This window comes from Zea mays, chromosome 2 (assembly GCF_902167145.1).
Source record: "Zea mays cultivar B73 chromosome 2, Zm-B73-REFERENCE-NAM-5.0, whole genome shotgun sequence".
In the NCBI taxonomy this organism is placed as follows: domain Eukaryota; kingdom Viridiplantae; phylum Streptophyta; class Magnoliopsida; order Poales; family Poaceae; genus Zea; species Zea mays.
In genome coordinates, this window is record NC_050097.1 from 105,285,000 (window position 1) to 105,302,601 (window position 17,602).

The following is a 17,602-nucleotide window of genomic DNA, read 5'->3' on the forward strand; positions in this document are numbered from 1 at the left end:
CGAATTGAAGCTGGTATATAGGGCAACAAGTTTGATGCAGTCGGGTTGGTAGTTCATCACATGAAAATCGAAGAATAGAGCTCCTCAAGTTGCTCTGTTAGGCCGATGAATGAGCCATTCGGAATGAACAGTATGTGAAGAAGATCTCAGGTGCAGTGTACCCGCCGTCGGTGATCCCCGCGCCGCGATCCACGTCGGCGGTAAGATTCGTGCGCCGGGTGAAGCGGATAACACTAGTGGGTAAAAGATCTCGGCATAGAGATGAGATCGAGCCTTGTCACCGGTCGGTCTCACCGTACCCACTTGCCTGGCAACGTGGCCGCGCGACCACCGTCGTCATGCCGTTGTTTACCCCACTCGTTCCGTGCTATACGCCATCATACAATGTCGCAGTAAGTCATGGTGGACGACCATTTGCCGCCCTGGGTCTTTACCTCAGTGAGCGCCACGAAAGTCGAGCTCCTGTGACTCACCCTTTCATCAACATGAGCTCCCATTCATCCAAATTTGGAGCAACCATACCCGGCCTTTATAAATTGAGCATTCCCCTTGCTCCGTATCTCAGTTATGAACCCAGCGCACCACTCCTCGCCTCAGATCATCCACCATAGCTCGCGAATTCCAAATTTTCCCCAAATCGACCGGAACACCGCCGTGAGGCATCGCGCCGTGTCCAGCCGTTCTCAGGTCCGTTCACGTCCCTCTGATCCATGTTTCTACATCCTCTGGTGCTAGTGAAACTCTCGGTCTCGGCCAATTGAACGTACCGCACCGTAGCTTAGGGAACACCGCGTCGTTGTCCGGGAACGCCGCCGTGGTCATGGCTCATGTCGACCGGCCATTCCTTGTTGTCTCCGTCCAGGTTTGCGCGAGCTCCATTGTCCCAGAAGGTCACTGATTTGTTCCAAGTCCCTGGATTGAACGCGACCGACTTAGGTAAACCAGAACGGGCTCACGGGAGCGCTTGTTCTGTGGTTGCCACGAACAGACATGGCTTAATGGCAAACCGATCAAATTAAGGCCTTGGATGTGTTCGGGTAGCGTCGGAGATGAAGCCCATGTACTCGACACCACCGAAGCATATCCCCGCCGGTGAGAATTCGCGTCTCTGGCCAAGTATTCGACCGGAGCGTCGTCGAGGACTTGAATCGTGAAGAAATAGAAGTGCAGAGGCCTATATGTGATTGTCAGTGAGACATAGGAATAGTGTTTAGGGACTCTTTACTGGTTATTCAAATGGCAAGGGACCTTTGCGCAAAATCACATGCGCGAGCGCGGGCGTGTCCGGATTCCACGTAGACTTGGGCCAGTTGGGCTGAATACGGCCAGATACTATTCATGCTTTTATCGTTTTCTTTTTACTGTCAACTTAGGAAATTCATATAAAATGGTAGAAAATTGGTAAAATTATGAGATCAAATTTGCTAGATTCCTAAAATCAAGTAGTATTTAATAAAAATAATTCCAAGATTTTTATCCCAAAGCTGGAATTGTGTTGCATTTAAAGGTGCTTAAATCAAGCCTTTTAGAATTTTAGAAATAGTTGAATAAATCCAAAAATCATAAAACATTTTGGGTAGGTTTAATATCATGATTACAGACCTTGAGCGAAGTTTGAAACAATTTGGGCACTGTTTGACCAGAAACCCAATAACTAGCTTCATAGGATTAATTACTTAATACTAATCCTAAAGGAATACCTAACTAGAAAACCTTAGTGACTAGTTTGTACCATGAAGGAAAGTTGTATTCAAGGGGCAACTTATTATATTTCTATTGTGTAACTACATGTTCATGATATAGCATAAGCATTCATGTACATGTATTATCATGTATAGAACACGAAGAAGAAACCGAAGTAGAGGAAGAAGTAGTCTCCCAAACTGAGAACCCTCCAATGGACAACAACTTTTACTTCGACATCTGCAGTGTGGAAACATAACCTCATGCAACACAAGGCAAGCCCCAGTGCATTATCCCTTTTTTCCTTATTGTTTTAAAATCTTTATCACCTTATATGATGCATTAGGTGATAGAAATTGTATGATAAACAGTTGATGCATTTCCTTCCTTGGAAGATTGGTTAACATTCCTTGTTTGCATGTTTTATTTAAACAAGTTTTCGAATGCTTAGTCTTGCTATTGGAAACAAAAGGTTTTGTTTTGAAAAAAGGTGATGCTTCACATGGGATGGGAATTTTTACAAAGAAAAGGCTGATGATGGTGAATCCATCATGGCCATGATGGATTCAACATCTGGAAAGAAGTACCTCTATCAGGTACCAAACTTTGGGGTTAAATGATAAAGACGAGATCGGGCGGGTCACTTGCACGAGAAGGAAGTCTCAATGTAGTGTGCTTGTCTGAGTCGTTTAAGGACCGAGCTGATGTAGTCCTGCTGATCGAGGACTTTTTAACTGGCCATATGCCTCGTCAAGGGTAAGCTTTACCTCGGTCGGACCAGTACTAGAAAGGCTACCACACAACGAGAGTGGAGAGATGGCGAGAGTAGAGTGTACCGTCCGTGGCAAGAGGCTGGACAATGGAGTATTTGTGCTATCGGTTGGCGTGAACCCATTCTGGTCTTAAGAAACCCGGGTGCGAGTTGACATATGGAAGGGTTAAGTGCTACATATGTCGTGTGGTTGGAGATCTCCAGCTAGGTATTAATCGATTCTCATCACCGTTAATTCTTGGATATGAGGACTTGGTCACTGACCTACACATAGCAACAAGTGAACTGAACGAATGATAAAAGATGGCTAGTATAGGTCAAGTGCTTGATCTAGAATAGAAAGAAATCTAGATATAGGTAACTACTTAACCTAATAAGTAAACTGAATTCTTAAGGATCCACTTATAGTAAGCTTTTCTGCAAAAAGAGTCTTTGAATCTTGATAAGCTTTACCATGATTCCCAAAAGCCATCATATCCTTGAGAGTCTTTTTCCTTTGACGGGTAACACTTGTGAAAGTACACTCCGTACTCAGGGTTTTCAAACCCATATTTTTGTAGGTGATGAAACTGCTGAGCTCTGCTGTTTCTGTTCCAAGGTGGTTCCCAAGCAGGAGGAGGAAAACTAAGGCTTACCTGGGAAGGTGTTTTTCCTTCCAGTGATGTAATAATAAGTTTATACCCGTATATGTAATAATCAACTCTTTCTATATTTTACTTATGAATGTGAACTATGTTATTGTAATCCTTTCCGCTTACTACGATGATATGTAATGCCTGTGTGATGGATTAAGCGCTCTTGGGCGGTATGATGGAGATATAGGAAATCGGACCTGCCGGGTCATTGTGCGCACCTTGGGAGATACATGAGGTCCTCAGGACAAGGACATATGTAGGTGGGCCTAATACCTTGGGAGGTTCCTGTTGGCACCAATCTGGACGCCAATCACTGCGTTGAGAACCAGTGGTGGTGCTCTGTGCACGAGCACGAACGGTCTACGGCCAGGGGCCAGAAGGTCCGCGACCTGGCGCAGCGCTCGGGTTTCCTTCCTGACGGGCTAAACGGTCTGCGCATGCACAGGGGCGGCAGAGTTCACCGACTGCGCTTGAATCTCACTCCCGGGAGGGAACCCGTCGGGGAGGAGAGATCCTAGGTGTTGTCTAGAGTCGGCATGCCACTCTCGACACCTCTAATCGACGTAGAGCCGAAGAGAAGCGAAGAATTTGGGGATTGGGAGGCTAAACTGGAACTAAACTAGAACTACTCCTAATGCCTAAGGTAAGAACAAGAGATAATCTAATTATTGATTCGATTGTTGATGTTTAATCGGTCATATTCCTCTATATGTATAGAGGAGGGGGGCTGAACCCGTTAAAAACAAATCTCCTGAGTTAATTCCGCGAATCTAGCCAACAATTGTAGCAAAAAACCCGGAACCCTAACTGACTCTGTGTGCGCGCGGACCATTCGGCCTTGGGGCCGGATCGTCCGCATGGTCAATTTGTGTTCCAACATATGCCCCCTGCCTTTTGGCGGAGCTGAGCGAACCAAAAGCAACTAACTCGATGTGATCACGTCGGTTATCTTAGGCATCTTGTCACATACTAGGATGGTACTGCTTGAAATAACGCCCATTTAACGCCTTAGGCAAGGCTTTGCCTTCTAATGTTTGAAATAAGTAGGCGTTAATAGACATCACCTGCGTGACTCTGCAAAGGCCTTCCTAGCTTGGCGACCACTTTCCAAACTTCCGGTATTTGCTCCTTAGAGGCAGGACAGTCTTCCATACCAGATCCCCTACCTAGAACGATTTAGCCTTGACCTTGTTGTAAGCTTTGGCGACCATGATCTTGTACTTTTTATTTCTCCTAAGGCCGCCACTCTGTTGTCGGTCACTTCATCAATATTGTCTATCATTGAATTATAATAATTATTGTCAGTCAGATCATTTTGCTTGGCGAACCTGACAGCATTTAAACTTATCTCTACGGGTAACACTGCTTCCTACCCATAGACAAGCTCAAACGCAGATACTTTAGTAGCACGGTGTTTAGATATTCTATGAGCCCATAAAGCTTCGGACAAAATCCTATGTTAATGCTTAGGATGATCAGATATCTTCTTTTTATCTGGCTAATCAATGTCCTATTACTATACTCCTCATGTCCATTGGCCTGAGCATAATACGGAGATGAATTGAGTAACTTAATTCTATATAATTCAGCAAACTCACATACCTCCTTTGACATAAAAGAAGCCCCTGGTCGGTAGTCAAAGTATGGGGAATGCCGAATCTATAAATAATATGCTCAGTTATGAACTCAATTACCTCCCAGTGTGTTATGTTCTTCAGAGCAATGACTTCAGTCCATTTGGTAAAGTAGTTAGTGGCAACTAACATTAACCGATGCCCTTTTGATGATGAAGGATGAACCTCTCCTATAAAGTCCAATCCCCATCCTCTGAAAGGCCAAGGCTTAATGATAGGATGTAATTCGGCTGAAGGGACCAACTATAAGTCGCCAAATTTTTGACATACTTGGCATCCTTTGTAGTTCTTGAAACAATCAGCTATCATGTTAGGCCAATAGAAGCCAGACCTTCGCAATAACCACTTCATCTTTGGAGCCGATTGATGGGTACCACAAATCCCTTCATGTACTTTTGTCATGGCTAATATAGCATCACCTAGGCCCAAGCATTTAAGCAGGACATCGTTGACTGTTCGGTGGTAGAGTTCATCACTCATTAAAACATACTTGAAAGTTGTACGCCAAACGTTCCTATCCATCCTAACACTGGGATTTCGTAGATAATTAATTATTGGTGTCCTCCAATCACTTGCATCGGCTTCATTACAAGCCGAATCAATCAGGAGAACTTTCCTGGCAACCCCGGACGGTCCGGATCCTTCACCCGGACGGTACGTGACCTAGGGAATTGACCCTATACCAGTTATCAGATTTTCGGTGTTGTGAAATTTCCCTCACTTTATCCGATAACCTGATGCATCTTGTCCCAAATTGCTAGCTCTGTGATTCTCAACTCTAGAGATGTGCCGAATGCTGAATTCGTCAAAAGAATGAATTATGCCCCAACATTTTTCAAGGTAACTATTTAGAGTACCATCAAAACATTGATACTCTTTTAATACTTGTTGGACAACTAGCTGAGAATCACCAAATGCCTTCACATGTTTTACTCCCATACAATTTAAAAGTTCTAGGCCAAACAAAAGGGCCTCATATTCGGCTTGATTGTTAGTGCAATAAGTTTTTAATCGGCTAGAGAAGTCGAAGGATACATTACTTGGTTAAACAAGGACGATGCCAATTCCTTGTCCTTCATTGTAAACCGATCCATCAAAATATAAAGTCCAAGGAGTAACAGTGAGGTATGATATGTCTAGTTTATGAGTATCATCAATCCGATGTTCTACAATAAAATCTGCTATGACCTGACCTTTGATAGATTTCAATGGTTCATAGGCCAAGTCATACTCTATGAGTGCATAAGCCCATTTACCAATCCTACCACTCATAATCGGGTTTTGCAACATGTATTTGATCACATCGGTTTGACCAGTAATGGTGCAATGACTAGACAGTAAATAACATCTACACTTGGTGCATGCATAAAACAAGCATAAGCATAACTTCTCGATAAAAGTGTACCTCATTTTAGCATCCACCAGCCTCCGACTTAGGTAGGTTACCACATGCTCCTTTCCTTCGGTCTCTTACGTTAGAACAACTCAAATAACCTTATCTTCAGTTGCAATGTATAATCTGAACGGTACTCCTACCTGTGGCGCTTTTAACACGGGAGCTGTTGGGGACTCGTTCTCAAATGCTATGAATTAAGAACAAGGCAACATAAAATGTTAAATGTTAATGCCCTTCGTCCAATGAAGCATTATTCCTTTAAGGATTAATGAACTTCGGACGAAGGTTAAAGACGATACAATTACGAAGGTTAAATCTTCATAATTGAACTCTAATAGATTATATAAAATAATACGAAATATGAAGCATCAAAGACAAATAAATTATAAATGAATAACATCACTTTCATATTATATCAACTTAATGTATTCAAATATTAGATACATTTATACCTCTGCCTTGACAAAGATTAATAACCGAGTGACGCGATTGCAATTACAGGAATGCGTGAACAGTAAAGGAATATTGTTCACTATTTATAGGCACAAGACACAGCCTGTGAGGAATTACAATCATGCCCCTCATAAAAGTTTACAACAACGACTCAAACACTTATGGACTAAAAGGTCATTCTACTTTTAAGTCGGTTTGTAATTCCGAAGCTTCATGAACAGCAACCTTCGGTCATCACGTGCAGACAGCTTCAGCCGAAGCTGTTTCTTCCTGCAGGACCTTCGACGACGAAGCATGATCCCAACAGTAGCCCCTTCGCGGTGCTAGATCATTTTTCGTAATGAGCTTGATCCGTGAAAAAAGTCTCTTAGGCTTCAGGAAGCCGAAGGTCCGAAAAACACCTTCCCTGAGCTCGTTGTCGAGAAACGATTCAGTTTCCGAGCGCGTAGCGGTCCCACCCTGCAGGGTTACTATTTGGCCTCTGTGGTCCACCACGCAGCGGGTGTAAGCAGCTGTTTGCCTGGTGTAAAAATCCTGACGATTCACCTTCTTACCTGCAGCACTATATAAACAGACGGGTAGGTGTGAAGTTACCACAACATTCATTGCTATTGCACTATTTTGCTGCCAAAAATTTTAACCATAGCCGAAGCTTGACTCTCGCAATCAGACGAAGCTCCAGTTTAAAGCCTACTTCGTCAGAAGAAAAAGCTTTGGAAGAAAAAGTTTTTTAGTTCCCAAGAAATTCAGAATTAAATGGCCAGAGTGCGCTCTACCGCTAGAGTTGAGCGTGAGGGAGGCGAAGCCGAAGGAGCGGAGACAGTTCCTATCTCCGAAGCAATGCAACGATCCGGACTGGTGACCTCGGAAGGAATCCGTACTGCCGAGACAGAGCAGACTGTTGCCGAGACAGAACAAGTTGCTCCCGAAGCGGAAGAAGGAAATATTGAGGAAGCTGATCCCGATGATGATTACCATATTGTCGTGCCAAGCAAGCCCAGCCACTTGGACTTCGGAAAGTCGACTGTCTCCAAGGCTGATCTCTCCAAGATGGTGAAGTCGGGTTATTTCAGTGAGAATGAGAAGAAGCTACTTCGCTTCGGGGGGGAAGAAACTACCCCAAAGCCAGGAAAGGATGAAATAGTCATTTTCAAGAGCTTCCTAAAAGCTGGGTTGAGATTCCCCTTAAATAGGATGATATCTGATGTGCTGCAAAGTTTTGGCATTTATTTTCACCAACTTACTCCCAACGCGTTTGTCAGGCTCAGCGTCTATATCTGGGCTCTCCGAAGCCAGGCGGTGGAGCCGTTTGCCGACAGCTTATGTCGAGTTCATGAGCTGCACTACCAAACTAAGGCCAGAAAAGATGGATTGCATGAAAATTTTGGTTGCTATAATTTTGCTTATCGAAAAACCACGAAGTTTCCCGTGATCAGCTACCGAAGCAAATGACCGGCAGGCTGGAAATCAGAATGGTTTTATGTCAAAGTTGACGAAGACAAAGAGAAGCTGGTTCAGAGCCCTCTTGAACTAACCTTCGGAGAAACAAGACCCCGATGCAGAATGGAAGTAGAAGGTCCAACTTGGGCTGCACTGGGCGAGTTCAAAATTATTGCAGAACATATTGGCACTAGAGATTTAGTGCAGGAATTCCTGGCCTTTAGGGTTTTTCCAACTATGAAAGAGTGGACAATGCCGAAGCTTAAAGGGGAAAAGAAAAAGGGGAACTCGTCCGACTGCCCTACCATTATAAGTTCAAGAAATACTTTAAAGTACCCTGCCAAGAATGGCTTGATACAATTGAAATAATGAGTAATGAAATTCTTGGGAATTACTCTAAAAAAGAGGACCAACTAATGACAGCGGCCTTCGGCACTCGACCGAAACGAAGGCTGAATAGGGTGCTTGATTCCATAGGATTTGAATATGCTGACTACGGCCGACTGGGCGGAGATGCTGGAGGCCCGAAGCGAAAAAGGATTGCCAGCGCTACTGACGAAGAAGTCGTCAAGGTAGCCAAAAAGAAAAAGAAAGATTCTGAAAGTCTTAGCGCTGAAGAGTTAAATCCTGAGCCGAAGGTGGCCACTACAAGAAAGAGAAAAAGTGCATCCCCAGAGCCAAAAACACCGGTCCGAGAAGAAGATACTCCTGCTTCTCCTTCTGCTGTTGAAGTAGAAGAGATTATGAAGGTAATGACTGAACCCTTGTGATGTAGCTGAGGTGCCCGATCTTTCGGCGAGTAGAGATAATTCCGATTTGGCGGAAGATGACCCTTGTGATCCGACTACGACGAGCAAGCCCGAGGCGCCAATGCAATCGCTGAACCAACTCCCTGTGGTTACCGACCTTGCTGATGCGAGATCGGCCTGATCACGAAGATCATTTCCTGTGCGCAATCGAAGAACGAACAAGAAAAAGATGCGAGCAATCTAATCTATTACTCGAGGGTGGAGTTCTGAATACACGAAGACAGCGCAGATTTGCCCGTGTTCGAGAGTAGCTAAGGCTAACGTAAAACAAAACTCGGAAAATAAAGGAGGCGCAGCTCCTGGATAAATAGAGAGGGGGCGCAGCCCCTAGGGGCGGCCAACCCTAGGTCGTCCATCATGGGCCGCAGTTGGGCTGGTCGTCTATTCTTCCGGGCCTTCATTCTTTAACAGCATAATGTAGTTCAATTCTCTTGCACGGGCCCGAGTCACTGGCCCAGGTGGAAGGGGTGGCGCCTGGACTGGGGAAGATGGTGCCTGGGCTGGAGAAGGTGCTGCTGGTGTAGATGTGCTCGTGTTGGTGTTGATGTCCTCATCATCCTCCCCTTCTTGAACTGAAGTCGTCCTCGACGGCAACTCCTCGTCTTCTCCCGCATACGGTTTCAAATCTGCAACATTAAAACTAGTGGAAACACCAAACTCCGCAGGCAGGTCGAGGGTATAAGCATTATCATTAATCTTGGTTAGTATCTTAAAAGGACCAGCAGCACGAGGCATCAATTTAGAACGACGCAAAGTAGGAAAATGATCCTTTCTCAAATGCAACCAAACCATATCACCAGGTTCAAAAGTAACTAGTTTCCGGCCTTTACTACCAGTAATCTGATATTTAGCATTAGCAGCAGCAATGTTTTGTTGAGTATGTTCATGGAGATTAATCATTTGTTCAACATGTGCAAGAGCATCTATGTGTGGGGCGTCCGCAGCATCAAGCGAAAACAAAGCAATAGGCGCCCTAGGAATGTAACCATAAACAATTTGAAAAGGGCACATCTTTGTAGAAGAATGGGTTGCATGATTATAAGCAAACTCAACATGAGGCAAGCAATCCTCCCAACGTTTCAAATTTTTGTCTAAAACAGCCCTAAGCATGGTAGACAAAGTTCGATTAACTACCTCAGTCTGACCATCAGTCTGAGGGTGACAAGTGGTGCTAAACAGCAATTTAGTTCCCAATTTATTCCACAGAGATCTCCAAACATGACTCAGAAACTTAACATCACGATCCGAGACTATTGTATTGGGAATACCGTGCAAACGAATAATCTCTCTAAAAAACAATTCAGCAACATTGCTAGCATCATCAGTCTTATGACAAGGTATGAAATGAGCCATTTTGGAGAATCGATCAACAACCACAAAAATGCTATCCCTCCCCTTCTTAGTTCTAGGCAATCCCAAAACAAAATCCATCGAAATATCAATCCACGGGGAAGTAGGAACAGGCAAAGGCATATACAAACCATGGTTGTTCAACCGTGACTTAGCTTTCTGACAAGTAGTGCAGCGTGCAACAAGGCGCTCAACATCAGCGCGCATCCGAGGCCAAAAGAAGTGGGCAGCCAACACCTCATGTGTCTTGTAGACGCCAAAGTGCCCCATGAGACCGCCTCCATGCGCTTCCTGTAACAACAAAAGACGAACCGAGCTAGCTGGAACACACAGCTTGTTAGCGCGAAACAGGAACCCATCCTGTATGTGAAATTTGCCCCATGGTATCCCATTAATACAATGGCCGAAAGCATCTTTAAAATCAGCATCGTCAACATATTGATCCTTCACAGTGTCCAAACCAAAGATTTTAAAATCTAATTGTGACAGCATGGTATAGCGACGAGACAAAGCATCAGCAATAACATTGTCCTTCCCGTTCTTGTGTTTAATAATGTAAGGAAAGGACTCAATGAATTCGACCCATTTAGCATGACGACGGTTCAGATTTGTTTGAGTAAGAATATGTTTTAAAGCCTCATGATCAGAATGAATTATGAACTCACGATGCCAAAGATAGTGCTGCCAAGTATGCAAAGTGCGCACTAAAGCGTAAAGCTCCTTATCATAAGTAGAATATTTCAGACTAGCACCGCTTAATTTTTCACTAAAATAAGCAACTGGTTTTCCTTCTTGTAACAAAACAGCACCTAGCCCAATACCGCTAGCATCGCATTCAAGCTCAAACACTTTATTAAAATCAGGCAATTGCAATAGGGGAGCTTGGGTTAACTTATCTTTCAAAGTGCTGAACGCTTCCTCCTGGGAATCACTCCAAGCAAATGGCACATCTTTCTTTGTAAGCTCATGTAGAGGCGCTGCAATGGAGCTAAAATCACGAACAAATCTGCGGTAGAAACCGGCAAGTCCAAGAAAGCTCCGAATTTGTGTGACCGTCGTCGGTGTAGGCCACTCCCGAATGGCAGCAATCTTGCTGCTATACACCTCAATGCCCTGTGGAGTAACAACATAACCAAGAAACGAGACACGTCGTGTACAAAAGATGCATTTTTCCATGTTAGCAAATAACTGGGCAGCACGCAATGCATCAAAAATAGCACGTAAATGTTCCAAATGCTCTTTCTTAGATTTGCTGTAAATAAGAATATCATCAAAATAAACAACCACAAACAATCCTATGAAGGGCCTTAGAACTTCATTCATCACTCGCATAAAAGTGCTGGGAGCATTAGTCAATCCAAACGGCATAACCAACCATTCATATAAACCAAATTTCGTTTTAAAAGCCGTTTTCCATTCATCACCCAGTTTCATTCTAATCTGGTGGTAACCACTACGCAAATCAATCTTAGTGAAAATAATGGCACCACTAAGCTCATGTAGCATATCATCAAGGCGTGGTATAGGATATCGATAACGAATAGTGATGTTATTAATAGCACGACAGTCTACACACATACGCCATGACCCATCTTTCTTGGGAACAAGTAACACAGGAACAGAGCAAGGGCTAAGAGACTCACGAATGTATCCCTTGTCAAGCAACGCCTGTACCTGGCGCTGAATCTCCTTCGTCTCATCCGGATTTGTACGGTACGGTGCGCGGTTCGGAAGATGTGCGCCGGGAATGAGGTCAATCTGGTGCTCAATGCCACGAAGTGGTGGGAGACCCGGTGGTAAGTCTTTGGGAAAGACATCAGCGTACTCCTGCAAAAGGGTAGCAACCATAGGGGGAATAGCCAAAGATGGTGCATCATCAAGTGAAATGAGGACACTAGAGCATATAAGTGCATAGCATGGCAAATGAGCACCGTGTAGATCATCAAAATCAGCACGTGTAGCAAGTAAAACAGGAGCCTTCAACTTGATTTCAGAAGGAACAGAGGGCGATGGATCAAGTTGTTTAGCAGTTATAGCAGCTCGGGCAAGATCATCTTTAACAATTTGTTCAGGTGTCATTGGATGTATAATTATTTTCTGACCCTTAAAAATGAAAGAATAATGATTCGAACGACCATGATGCAAGCTATCAGTATCATATTGCCAAGGTCGACCAAGTAACAAAGAGCATGCTTCCATGGGAATAACATCACAATCAACAAAATCAGAATAAGCACCCATGGAGAAAGGAACACGCACGGAACGTGTGATTTTTATTTTACCACCATCATTAAGCCATTGAATGTGATATGGGTTTGGATGCTTACGAGTGGGAAACGATAACTTTTCGACCAGCATGGTACTCGCCAAATTGTTGCAACTGCCACTGTCGATAATGATGCGAATTGACCGCTCCTGCACAACACCCTTTGTATGGAACAGAGTGTGTCGCTGATTCTTCTCGGGCAAAGCGACCTGTGTACTGAGAACACGCTGCACAACAAGACTTTCATACCTATCAGCGTCGCTCGGGTTGACATGTACCTCCGCCTTAGCTGCATGGTCAGTGGCAAGTAGTGCATGTTCAATTTCTTCAGAATCACTAGCGGAAGAGTACTCACCATCGTCACGAATGAGCAAAGTGCGCTTGTTTGGGCAGTCCCGAATCACATGGCCAAATCCTCTACAGCGATGACACTGAATATCCCGTGTACGACCTGTGGGTGAGGCAGTGCTGGCTGGTTTGGTCGTCTTCTCGCGTGGAGTAGTGGTGGACGTGGATGGCGCAGGGGGAACTGGTGCTGAGGTGGATGTCGAGCTTCGTCCTACAAAAGGGTTAGAATATGGCTTCGAGCGGCGTCCCTGCACTTCACGTTCAGCTTTGCAAGCATATTCAAATAAAGTAGTCATATCATAATATTCCTTATAATCAAGTATATCTTGGATTTCGCGGTTTAAACCACCACGAAAACGTGCCATAGCTGCGTCGTTGTCCTCTAATATCCCACAACGAATCATACCTTTTTGTAACTCCTGGAAATAGTCCTCAACAGATTGAGAACCTTGCTGAAAACGCTGCATTTTATTAAGCAAATCACGAGCATAATACGAAGGCACAAATCGATGTCGCATCGCAGCTTTCAACTGATCCCAAGTGGTTGGAATGGTAGTGGGATGTTTTATTTTAAACTCACGCCACCAAATTAAAGCAAAATCAGTAAATTCACTAATAGCAGCTTTAACCTCAGAATGTGCAGCAATATCATGGCATGAAAATTTTTGTTCAACCTCTAACTCCCAATCAAGATATGCAGCAGGATCATATTTGCCATTAAAAGGTGGAATTTTAAATTTAATCTTAGAAAATAAGTCATTAGGGGGATGACGAACCACACGGCGTGCACGACCACGGCGATCTCCATCTTCCCACTCAGTGTCACCGCCGTAGTCCTGCTCCATCTTTGTGGTCAACGCATCAAGGCGTGCCAGGATGGTGTCGAGTGTGGTGCGAGTCGCTGTTTGAGCAAGGTCAAGCTGGTTGAAATGCTCGGTCGTCGAAGTGACCGTTGAATCAAGCCGTTCATGCATCGTCCTAATGTCATCAGCAAGTCCATCAACTTGTCCCCTTACTTCCAGCAACTGGGCATCCACCGTGTCGTGTGCTCCTGCCCTAGTTAGTGCAAACACCAAAACACCAAAAGAAGAAGAAAAAAACAACGACAAAAACAGGGGTGTACTGCTCACAAGGCGCTCACACTAGTGCTATTATCAAATTCTTATCCGTTCTTACCAAGCCACAGTGGTGAACTGCAACCAACAGGTGGAACCGATGAAAGATTGGATCAGCGATTGCCTGGAGAAACAGAAGCCTGCTCGTCGTAGAAATATGTGGAGTTCTGGGTAGGCTGCACTCAAGTCAATGATTAGCACAATCAAACAATAATGCAAAGTTGAATTATAGTGCAGAACACGAAACTATATTGCTGGCCACAGGTGCAAAGGATGGATGGAACTAGCAGAATGGCAGTACCGTAAATATTGTACTAGTGATGCCAAAAAGGCACTAGTAGAAATCACAGGTGATTTTGTTTTTCTTTTTTGTATGATTTTTTTGATATTTTTCTCAGCATAAGAAGCAACAAGATTGGAGCTACACGAAGTTTCACCTAAAACAGATATCAGATGTGGTCTATAGAAAATCAGGAAGTTCTCTGAAAAAGCGTGCGAGAACTTTGACGAATTTTTTTATTTGTTTTCATGAATTTTTTTGACAATTTTGTCGAAACCAAACAGACCAAAGGTCAGTTTGGCCGGGCTCAGAATGGTGTCAACAAGCTCCTGTAAAAATTTCAGATTTTTTGGACACCCGAGCGAAAAGTTATGCCCGGTTTACGGAAGGTACCTCAAGTTATGTTTTAAAAACGACCGAGATGAAACCCTTTCTCCTTCGTTTTCTTTTTTTTTTGTTTCTGTTTTTTTTTGATGTAACCGAAGGAGAAAAACAAGGAAACGATGTTGACTTAGTTTGTGGCGTGATCAAAGGGAAGATGGTGGCGGCGCTAGGGTTTGAATGGTGGAAGAACACAATGCAACCAGCAACAAATGACGCGAAAGCACACAAATTCAACAATGCAGATTATTGAAAGAAAGTGCGAGGCTCAAAAGGGTGTTGGGATAAGGTCTAACCTGAATTTTTATGTGGTTTTGTGGACTGTAGGAAAAAAACACTCGATAAACTCACCGATCAACCTGGAAATCTGATACCAATTGATGTAGCTGAGGTGCCCGATCTTTCGGCGAGTAGAGATAATTCCGATTTGGCGGAAGATGACCCTTGCGATCCGACTACGACGAGCAAGCCCGAGGCGCCAATGCAATCGCTGAACCAACTCTCTGTGGTTACCGACCTTGCTGATGCGAGATCGGCCTGATCACGAAGATCGTTTCCGGTGCGCAATCGAAGAACGAACAAGAAAAAGATGCGAGCAATCTAATCTATTACTCGAGGGTGGAGTTCTGAATACACGAAGACAGCGCAGATTTGCGCGTGTTCGAGAGTAGCTAAGGCTAACGTAAAACAAAACTCAGAAAATAAAGGAGGCGCAGCTCCTGGATAAATAGAGAGGGGGCGCAGCCCCTAGGGGCGGCCAACCCTAGGTCGTCCATTATGGGCCGCAGTTGGGCTGGTCGTCTATTCTTCCGGGCCTTCATTCTTTAACAGCATAATGTAGTTCAATTCTCTTGCACGGGCCCGAGTCACTGGCCCAGGTGGAAGGGGTGGCGCCTGGACTGGGGAAGATGGTGCCTGGGCTGGAGAAGGTGCTGCTGGTGTAGATGTGCTCGTGTTGGTGTTGATGTCCTCATCACCTTGCCTACAAGGTTAAGTCCGCTGGCACTGGAACTGACGAAGTTTTTTCAGAAGGACAAGACAGCTTCGGCAGCAGAAAGTCATGCGAAGCCGAAAAAACGGAGAATTATTCAAGTAACAGATGTGATCCATCAGACGCCGCCACCGGCAACGGTGTCAAAAATTGTCTTTGCTGAAACTGCCGAAGCCGAAGCTACTGGAATGAAAACTAGTGAAGCTGAAACCGGCGAAGCCAAAGCTACTGGGGCCGAAGCCGGGGCCACCGAAGAGTCGAACCTGGAAACCACACTTGAGGTTATTGACAATATACTCCTGAAAATGGCTGAAGAAGAAGCTACTGTGGCTGCAGTGAATACGGCAACTGAAAAGGGGAAAGAGCAGATTGATGAAATTTCAGAAGAAGGAGATTTTAACTTTCAAGATTTGCTCGGACAAGAATTAACAGTCGCCGAAAAAGAGGAGTTGAAAAAATATGTCATATCTTGCGGATATAAATCAGGGGCTATGCTATTTGTTGGGGTCAACGAAGGGAAACTAAGATGCCTTCGGAACCGCACCGAGGCCAAAATTGTTAGAACCCTTTCCAAAAGCATTGGCTTGCCGAAGCTGGAAGCGGACTTATGCCGTTATCAACGACAACACATCGCCGGAAGCTTGCTTTATGCTAACTTCAAGGTAACGAATATTTTTGTTATTTTATTACTATTATTATTAACTTTTTGGGTCGTGTTCTAACGAAGATCATTTCGACAGAGCATATTATTAAGCAAGGTTCTGAAAATGCAACAAGACCTGGAGGAAGAGAAAAACAAAGCCGTCATTCAAGATTTGGCTAAAAAAGTTGAAAATCACGAAGCCAATTTGAAAAAGAAAGACTTCGCAATCCAAAACTTTGAAATCATGGTCAAAGAGCACGAAGGTGCATTAGAAAAGAAGGATTTTGTTATTCAGACCATGGAGGGCTCTTTGGCTGAAGTCCAAACTGAAAATGACCAATTAAAGAATGAATTGCTCCGTCAATCAGAAAAATTTGAGCAAGAAAAGAAATATTTTGAAGCAAGCCTGAAAGTTGAAGTGGATAAATACTCAAATTTGCAGAAATCCTTTAGAGAACTTCAGGAGAAGTGCTTAAGCTTCGGCAGCCGATGTGTGCAGCGGCTGAAGGTTGTGTTTCACTCTGTCGGAGCTAGCTCTTCGAAATTTACACCTTCAGCTGAGAATCTGCCAAGAACATTAGAATATATTGAAGGCGAAGTTGACGCCCTTGACGAAGTTATTGGTGGGCACGCCAACTTCTGCGCCCTGGTAGCTTCTCGGGGCACAGCTACGACTTTTTTGAAGGCTGGCTGCACGCATGGAAACATTGTGAACAGACCAAACTTCAACTTGTCAACTTCAGATTTGATGGATATCCCAAGCTTAGCCAGAAGTATCGGAAATAGATTCATGACCAAGATCTGGGTAAGTGGCAGGCGGAAAATGGCAGGCGACGAAGCTCGAAGCCATCTTAAGCCGGTAAGAAACTTATGTTTTGTTACTTTTACCTTCTCCTTTGAAATTTGTACCTTTCTTAATCTGCTATTTGGTATATACAGGATGACGAAGCTGAAGATTGACAATGCTGAAGTTTGGCAAAACTGAAGACGAAGCCTTAGCTGAAGCTTAAAGTTGCTTATACTATGCTTTCCTGCAAAAATTCTTGGAGAAACTCTTGTAATATAGATATGGAATATCTTATGTAAATTTGTACATACCTTGTAATATATCCTGTCTCCCTTATCCGTATTCAATCTGCTTTGCGGTGGACGAAACTTCTCTTTTGAGCCGAAGGCGAAAAACACCTTCCCTTCTTTTCGTACACAACGAAGCATAGAAAATTTTTCTTTCGAATCTTTTCCTTATTTTCTGAAGCATCTGTCTTTTTTGTGTAGCATAATGATGATTCTATATATGTCTAAATGGATGTTTATGAATGCAAATGACATGATGACATGTAATGTGCAAATGAATATTAGGACAAATGTTCAAAAACCATAAGTACGGCCCTTCATCCCCTCAAGAA

General features: G+C 43.9%; 1 long non-coding RNA gene across 1 annotated transcript; it reads left to right on the forward strand.

Annotated features, from left to right (window-relative positions):
• The first annotated feature begins 385 nt into the window (after positions 1 to 385).
• LOC109944532 (uncharacterized) lies at positions 386 to 3,247 on the forward strand. The gene is made up of 2 exons (XR_002267605.2): positions 386 to 687; positions 3,016 to 3,247. It is a non-coding gene; the product is annotated as an uncharacterized lncRNA (long non-coding RNA).
• Positions 3,248 to 17,602: the final 14,355 nt, after the last annotated feature.